The sequence below is a fragment of the Staurois parvus genome, unplaced genomic scaffold, assembly GCF_062004578.1.
Source record: "Staurois parvus isolate SC_StPar_1 unplaced genomic scaffold, SC_StPar_1.0 ptg000415l, whole genome shotgun sequence".
NCBI classification, from domain to species: Eukaryota; Metazoa; Chordata; class Amphibia; order Anura; family Ranidae; genus Staurois; species Staurois parvus.
In genome coordinates this window covers 2,050,001-2,058,737 of record NW_028318211.1, presented here as the reverse complement: position 1 = coordinate 2,058,737, position 8,737 = coordinate 2,050,001, and positions in this window count along the sequence as shown.

The following is an 8,737-nucleotide window of genomic DNA, read 5'->3' as shown; positions in this document are numbered from 1 at the left end:
CTTAAATAGCAGGCCAAACTCTGTTGGGACTCTGTTTGGATTGACAGTCTACTGTGCTTACTACATCCATAACACATTCCCTTGAGTTTCGTTAACAGGTGTTCTTCATCCCTGTGAAAAAGGTGTTTGATAATAAAGCACAACAATAATTTCCCTTTCAAATACAGTCCTTTCTATAATTGTAATACTGTATGTATAGAAAAATTAAAAGCATTTGCAAAGGATACATTTTCAAATAATATATATTAAAGGAAAATATCTAAAAAGGCACTCTGTAAATTATTACTCATTCATACCAGTTAATTTTTTAACCCAGCAATTTAAATACATATGTACTGTATACAGTTACTGTATATAGTATTATATTTTTAATTGAAAGTCATTCTTTTCCCTAGCCTAGTAGATTCCACTATACATTGGCATTCAGCCGAAAGAAGCAGCCAGTACTATCCATCTAAATCAGGAATCAGAAACCTTTTACACTTTACGTGGTTTATTTATAAAACAAAATGCATAGCATTCCTCCCATTGAAAGTGGGACAATTTGTTCAAATGGAGCAAAAAAAAAAAAAATTAATGTCAGGGCCACAAAAGAAAAAAATAGAGAAGTGGCCCCATAGGAATGTCACCCCTATCACCCATTTTTTTTAATAAAAATTTCACTCTTAATAGAGGGCTATTATGATTGTTAATTCCATATCTTTCTATGGCTGCTTTGCTGGTTCTGTGTTTCAGGTAACAAGCTGCCTGCTGTTGCTAGGAAGATTTATCTCAGCTGCTGAGCACTGGATTGGTGACAAATCTTTAGGCGGGGACCATCTGGCCAATGAGTGTAACCTTTCACTTATATCTTCTCCTGTCATTGGGCGGAGTCAGAATTTACCTCAGGTCTGTCAGCTGGACTCACCTCTGGATTCTCCTCAGCCTTCCATCTGGATCTTTTGGTCTGCACTCCCACCCTCCCATCTCTTTGTTAATTTTTCCCTCATCGCGTTCCACCTTTATGTGGGGTAATGTCACCACTTTGTGGGTGGACAGTGGTTGGTACGCTGTTATTTGGTTGGTATAAGAGATTGCTGCTTGAGTCTTTGTGATTAACATGTTGGTCTGTTAATGGTTAACAACAGTTTTGTTTGATATTGAAGGTCCATCTTTTTGAAGTAATGTCGTCCACTTTGTGGGTAGACAGTGGTTGGTCAACTTTTATTTGGTTGGTATAAGAGATTGCTGCTTGAGTCTTAGTGACTAAGCATGTTGGTCTGTTAATGGTTAACAGCGGTTCTGTTTGGTATTAAAGGTTAAAGCTAATTTCATAAGTAAAATCGATTTAACCTCCCTAGCGGTATGATTATTTCAGATTTTTGCTGCTGAAAGCTGTACCAATATTTTGCATGGAAATTTGGCGTTTTATATTGTAGGCCTGTAATGTTTAGGAATAACTCACTGAAATTTGTCCGAACAAGAGTCTAGTAAACATTCCGGGTAGGATAAAATTTGAAACACGAAATCATAAATTAAAATTTAATAAATAATCATAAAAAATAATAATATAATAATAATAAATTTAATTCAATAATATAATCAAACCAAAAACACTGCAATTTGAAATATAGCGCCAAGTTCGCACATCAGTGAGCAAAGTTGCAAAATCGTTTTCAGTGTCTGATGACGAATTTCCCCACGAATCATTATCACTCAATTCTGCAAGTGGTTCTGATTTACTATCGCTGTTCTCTAGCTGGTCTAAAACCGCTTTTGACCTAAAGTGATGCTTTTTGAACGCCATGGACTTTTCTAAGTTTCCAGGCAGAAAGAACAGTCAAAATGCAGGCAGGGCACAGGACAAAGCAGTAGGGACAAAATGTATGTGAAATGGTTTGAAACAGCAATGTTTTACTATGTCATTTTCGTTTATTAGAAAATGACAGTTTCTAAAATTTTTAAATTTGCCGCCGGTTCCTGCCCCTGTACGTCCTGTACGTCCCGACGCTCGCAGGGACTGGAACACGGAAGCTGGATGCCGGCATTGGCCGGAGGAGATGGCCGGGGACGCTGCAGGGGACACATCGTGGGAGCAAAGGACAAGGTAAGTGCTGCAGGGAAGCCCAAGTGTAGCTCGGGGTTACCGCTTGTGGTACTGAAATTGTACCCCGAGCTACACTCGGGAATACCACCAGGGAGGTTAAACCCAATAAAGGGGCCGTGGCCTAAAATTTTCCACAATCCTTATTGCATGTTTATTTTATTATTTAGGAATGTTCTTATGGTATCATGGGTGTTAATGGGGTGCACAATCCCATGTTATTAAGCTATTTCCTGTGTTGGTCAAAAGTTTTTCATTGATTTAAATTGTAAAATGCTGCATTTGGCCACTAGATAGCACCAAGTATCATAGGAAATGCCTATGATACTTTGCACCATCTAGCACACATTTGACTGGCACAGGAAATAGCATAAACATGTTCATTGGGTGTGGTTTGCTCATGGCGGGTTCGGATGCTCATCTGCTTGCTCCATTCAGACACCAGCTATTCAATGCAAAATAGAGATTCTTCTGCTTTCCCTTTGAAGCACCATGGGGAAGAATAAGGTTTCGGTCACCTCGGGCTGTCAGCCTAAGCCTTCGGTGGGCAATGTTCCGTTTCAGCCAGAATCAGCCCTCGCTGGAAGTCCTCCTCACAACTCTCATCTGCTGTCAGCTCCCCTGCTTTCTCGCAGCATGCAAACCCTGGATGTGCCCAGAGATTGTGATTGATGGCTTCAACCACAGCAACAATGCAGTCTTTCATTCTCTCTATCAGCCCTCTCCCTGACTACTTTTCCTCCTGCTTCGCATGACACTCCAGCACTACTATATTACAGTGGCACCTGCACCATCTCCTCCCCCAACAGCACCTTCTCTACCACTGGCTTCTGCTCCTAGTCTTGAGATAGAGATGCAGTACATCCCCCATTTCTACCTTTACAACCTCGTAATGGCTCTGCTTCTCTCTCTGCCTCTGCTCATCTGTGACAACCTCCTCTGTCCAAATGACCATGATCTTTATTACCCCACCAGTAGAAAGCCTGGCTTCCAGTTCTTTGGGGGCCCCAGATCACCCTCTTTGACCCCAATGTAGAGGAGGATTTGGACTTGAAGGTATATATTTGCCTATTACCTACTAAGTTGGATTTAGGCCAGGCTAGAGACTAGCTATAAAAGAGAGGTGAGCCTTATGAAAATGGATATCAATTGAGTCTACACGAAGGTGAAAGACCTAACGTCCACTGTGCAAGCACTTCAAAAAAAGCTGAACAACAAGATCAAATATTGCAAGTGCAGATTGTACAACATTGCAAACTCAATTTACCACCTTGAAGATTTTGAAAACTGCAATAGGAGAAATAATACTGTATTTGCGTTCAAGGACTTCCTGAGTCAGTTCTTCCAAAAGATCTCCCGGCTGCCCTGACCCCTATTTAAACCAACTCTTACAGAAACATAAAGACTCTGCCTTGGAAATTGATCAAGCTCATTGTACATATGCTTTAGATCCCTGGATGACAGTAGGCTGAAAGATGTCCTCTGCAGGGTCCACTACTTTAAAGTGAAGGAGGCCATCCTGTCTGCTGCTAGAACCCAGGATGAGATATGGTCCAATGATACCCCTATCATGGTCTTACTGAACCTCTGTTATCACACACTGAATCTTTGCTAGGCTCTTAAAGAAACTGTGTGCTGCAGATATTAGGTACTGATGGGGTTATCTCTTTCAATTGTCAGCATCTAAACATGGAAAAACAGTGGTATTATGCCACTTGGGAGATTTACCCAACTTTTTGGGGTAATGAATAAGCACTGTCTTTAGCATGAAATGCGTTTACCTGCCAGTCCCCCACTGTATTTCCACTGTCTGTATTGGTTTTATCTTTGTTCAATAAAGTGGATTGTTTGGAGTGCAGCCAATCGGACTTCCTTTGTTCCCAACTTTATGGATACCTTTCAGTTGCTGTACATTCAACTCCCGTATTGGCCAATAAAACTACTCCTACCAGGTCTTCCTCAATTCCATCCTGACCCTTGCACCTCCAGGAGACCTCATCCTACCTGTCCAGGGCATGTACTGCTGCCTCCCTTGCTATATTATTATAGAAGCAGGCTTATAATACTCATATGTTTATCCTGTTCTCATATTGCAATGGCTTATTTGAGGCTGAAGGTCACCTTTCTTTTTAAAGCCTAAATAATGTATGTTTTACCATACTGCATTTCTTTTTTGGTTGCTTGCCCCGTGTTGAATAGGGGTTCTGTCCCTGTGAAGGAGACCTGCTTTCATTTTCTCTGGTATATTGGTTAATTCCCCAGCGGCCTTCCACTTCCCCCAAATAGATTTGCCTGAGTTGTTTACTTAGGTAATTTGGATTTTTAGCCCTTTGTTTTTTAGTGGCTTCACTCTCCTTGTGAGAGACTTTCCAAACCTTTCTAATCTCAGTGTTCTCTGTCTTAATTTCTCCCTTTTTTTTACTCTTAATCTTCTATGTCCCTCCTTAACTTTCATCCTCTCCTCTCTTCTCCCCCCTCCCCCTTTTTCTTTTCTTTCACTCTCTTGCCAGACATTACTCCTACTATGTCTCCAGTCACTGTCTGTCAGGAATGGACTTGCCAGTAATGGTGGGACTCACCTGCCTTGTGGGCTGCAGTACCAGGGCTGGCCAGCGGGTGCTCCCAGCAATCAGAGACTCAACCCTGCAGCCAGCCAATCACCTGAAGCTGATTATGCAGGTGTATTTAAGGGATGGCCAGACCTGATTCGTTGCTGACCCTGCCTGATCCGGACCTCTGCTGACTTCTCCTGTTTGATCCCTGGCTTGTGATCCCGACCATTCTCTGCCTGACCCCCTGTACCTACCTGCCCGTTAGTTGCTGTACCCGGCTCGTGACCTTACTACTCTCTGCCTGCTCCTCCTGTTCCTACCTGCTCGATTGTTATTGACCCGGCCTGCCTGACGACGCTTGCATTGTATGTATTGTTATCTGTGGGTGGTTTGGTTCGTTTGCACTGTGTTATGTTTTAGTATTGCACTGCGTTTATGTATTGCTAGTGTTAATAAATTATATTGTTTATAACATATCTGAAGCCTGCGTTTCCCTGTGTCAGTTCACATACCTCTGGTCATACCCTGGAGCCCTGACATTACACCAAGGCCAATCCTGACCAGAAGTGGCTGCACAGGGAAGCCATCTTGACTTGTTGCGGGGAAGGATGGATCTTGATGAGGTTCTGTATTTGTCGCTGCTGGTTTTTGATGACAGAGAATATGCTTATCAGGCTCTGAGGGAGTATACCCGGGATCAACTGCTAGAATGTATACGGATCGCTCATGTTCTAGTAGATCAGGGCACAGAGTTCTCTGAGGTGCAACCTTTGATTCAGGTTTGTGTAGAGTTGGCTTCATCTGGTACCCCTGAAAGCAGGAATTACTTTTTGCCGCCATTTAGTGCAGACCAGGTAGAGTCCCTGGTATGGTTATTAGAGGATGATGCGGATTGCTTCTTGGAGCATTATGCTGCATGTTCACCACAGGTATTAAGGGATTGTATAAACGCAGTGCAGTCTTTGGTCAGACAGGCTTTGTGTAAGCGGAGCTTTGTTCAACCCGTACTGCAGACATGGTCAGATTTGTTACACCCAGCCTCAGTCAGCTTGCAAAAACCCAGTCCTGCTTCTAATCTATTTCTTCAAAGCTCTATTCCTGCATTCCCAACAGCACCCACAGTTACAGCCCAGTATACCCTGCTATCTACCGCATGTCAGTACCCTGTTCCCACTCGCTGCACCTATCCTGCCTTTAACCCTGTAAAGAAGCCCTCTGTAGCAACTGTTCCCTCCTCTGTTCCATCCTCCAGCTCTTCTCTGTCTCCAGCTGCTCCATCCGTTTACAAACCTGCGCTTACTTACAGTGCTCCGGTAACTAAAACCAGGAAAAGGCGAAAGTTCTTTCCAACCAATACCATCCTGCCAGTATCCAAACCGGTGAGCCTCCCATCTGAGAACCTGCCTTCCGTGGTGCAGCCTGATGCCTCTACCCAGCCTGATGCCTCTACCCAGCCTGATGCCTCTACTCAGCCTGATGCCTCCACCCAGCCTGATGCCTCCACCCAGCCTGATGCCTCCATTCAGCCTGATGCCTCCATTCAGCCTGATGCCTCCACCCAGCATGATGTTTCTACCCAGCCTGATGAACTGATCCAGCCTGATGATTCCAGTAGGCCAGTTGACCCGATGCCCGTTGTCGGGCCAGACGATCCAATGTCTGACCCAGTGCCCGCGGTCATGCCAGTTGACTCGGAGCCCACTGTCGTGCCTGGTGACTCGGTGCCCACTGCCTTGCCAGATGACGCGGTGCCCGCTGGCGAGCCAAATGACCTGATGCCTGGTGACCCAGTGCCCGCTGTCATGCCTGGTGACCCGATGCCTGCTGTCGAGCCAGACAATGCCATGCCTGATGACCCAGTGCCCGCTGTCATGCCTGGTGACCCGATGCCCGCTGTCGGGCCAGACGATCCAATGTCTGACCCAGTGCCCGCGGTCATGCCAGTTGACTCGGAGCCCACTGTCGTGCCTGGTGACTCGGTGCCCACTGCCTTGCCAGATGACGTGGTGCCCACTGGCGAGCCAAATGACCTGATGCCTGGTGACCCAGTGCCCGCTGTCATGCCTGGTGACCCAATGCCCGCTGTCGTGCCAATTGACTCAGAGCCCACTGTCGTGCCTGGTGACTCGGTGCCCACTGCCTTGCCAGGTGACGCAGTGCCCGCTGTCGAGCCAAATGACCTGATGCCTGGTGACCCGATGCCCACTGTCGAGCCAGACAATCCAATTTCTGACCCAGTGCCCGTGGTCATGCCAGTTGACTCGGAACCCACTGTCGTGCCTGGTGACTCGGTGCCCACTGCCTTGCCAGATGACGCGGTGCCCGCTGGCGAGCCAAATGACCTGATGCCTGGTGACCCGATGCCCGTTGTTGTGCCTGATGACCCGGCACCCGCCGCCCCGCCTGAGGGCCTGGCGCCCGCCGCTCCGCCTGGGGGCCCAGCGCCCGCCGCTCCGCCTGGGGGCCCGATGCCCGTCGCTCCGCCTGGGGGCCCGATTCCTGTCGCTCCTCCTGGGGGCCTGGCGCCCGCCGCCCCTCCTGGTGGCCCGATGCCTGCCGCCCCTCCTGGGGGCCTGGCGCCCGCCGCTCTGCCTGGGGGCCCGGCGCCCGCCGCTCCGCCTGGGGGCCTGATGCCCATCGCTCCGCCTGGGGGCCTGATGCCTGTCGCCCCTCCTGTGGGGCCCGGCGCCTGCCGCTCCGCCTGGGGGCCCGGCGCCCGCCGCCTCACCTGGGGGCCCGGCGCCTGTCGCTCCGCCCGGGGGCCCGGTGCCTGCTGCCCCACCTTGGGGCCCGGTGCCCGCCGCTCTGCCTGAGGGCCCGGCGCCCGCTGCCCCGCCTGGGGGCCCGGCGCCCGTCGCTCCGCCTGGGGGCCCGATGCCCGTCGCCCCTCCTGGGGGCCCGCCGCCCCACCTGGGGGCCCGGCGCCTGCTGCTCCGCCTGGTGGCCCGGCGCCCGCCGCTCCACCTGGTGGCCCGGTGCCTGCTGCTCTGCCCGGAGTCCAGCTCGATGTGCCTCTGCCCGGAGTCCAGCCTGGTGTGCCTCTGCCCGGAGTCCAGCCCGGTGTGCCTCTGCCCGGAGTCCCGCCCGGTGTGCCGCTGCCCGGAGTCCCGCCCGGTGTGCCGCTGCCCGGAGTCCCGCCCGGTGTGCCGCTGCCCGGAGTCCCGCCCGTTGTGCCGCTGCCCGGAGTCCAGCCCCTTGTGCCGCTGCCCGGAGTCCAGCCCGATGTGCCGCTGCCCGGAGTCCTGCCCGATGTGCCAGTCTTTGATATCCCGCCAGTTACCAGACCCGGGCGGTGGAACATTTTGCCCAGCTAGGACTGTTTGGAGCGTCCTGAGGCCACTCCTTGAGGGGGGGGTACTGTCAGGAATGGACTTGCCAGTAATGGTGGGACTCACCTGCCTTGTGGGCTGCAGTACCAGGGCTGGCCAGCGGGTGCTCCCAGCAATCAGAGACTCAACCCTGCAGCCAGCCAATCACCTGAAGCTGATTATGCAGGTGTATTTAAGGGATGGCCAGACCTGCAGTCTGGGCCTTGGTGTGTGTTTTCCTGGGCCCCTGTATCTTGTTACCTGCATCCCTGTTCCTGTTCCTGTCTGACTGATTCGTTGCTGACCCTGCCTGATCCGGACCTCTGCTGACTTCTCCTGTTTGATCCCTGGCTTGTGACCCCGACCATTCTCTGCCTGACCCCCTGTACCTACCTGCCCGTTAGTTGCTGTACCCGGCTCGTGACCTGACTACTCTCTGCCTGCTCCTCCTGTTCCTACCTGCCCGATTGTTATTGACCCGGCCTGCCTGACGACGCTTGCATTGTATGTATTGTTATCTGTGGGTGGTTTGGTTTGGTTCGTTTGCACTGTGTTATGTTTTAGTATTGCACTGCGTTTATGTATTGTTAGTGTTAATAAATTATATTGTTTATAACATATCTGAAGCCTGCGTTTCCCTGCGTCAGTTCACATACCTCTGGTCATACCCTGGAGCCCTGACACTGTCTGTTTCTTTAATTTCCCAGAGAAGCGCTCAGAAAACTTGTATCAGAAAAAGAAAGTAGACATTTTTCTGCTAAAGAAATCTTAGCATAGAAGTCCCTGTACTCCTA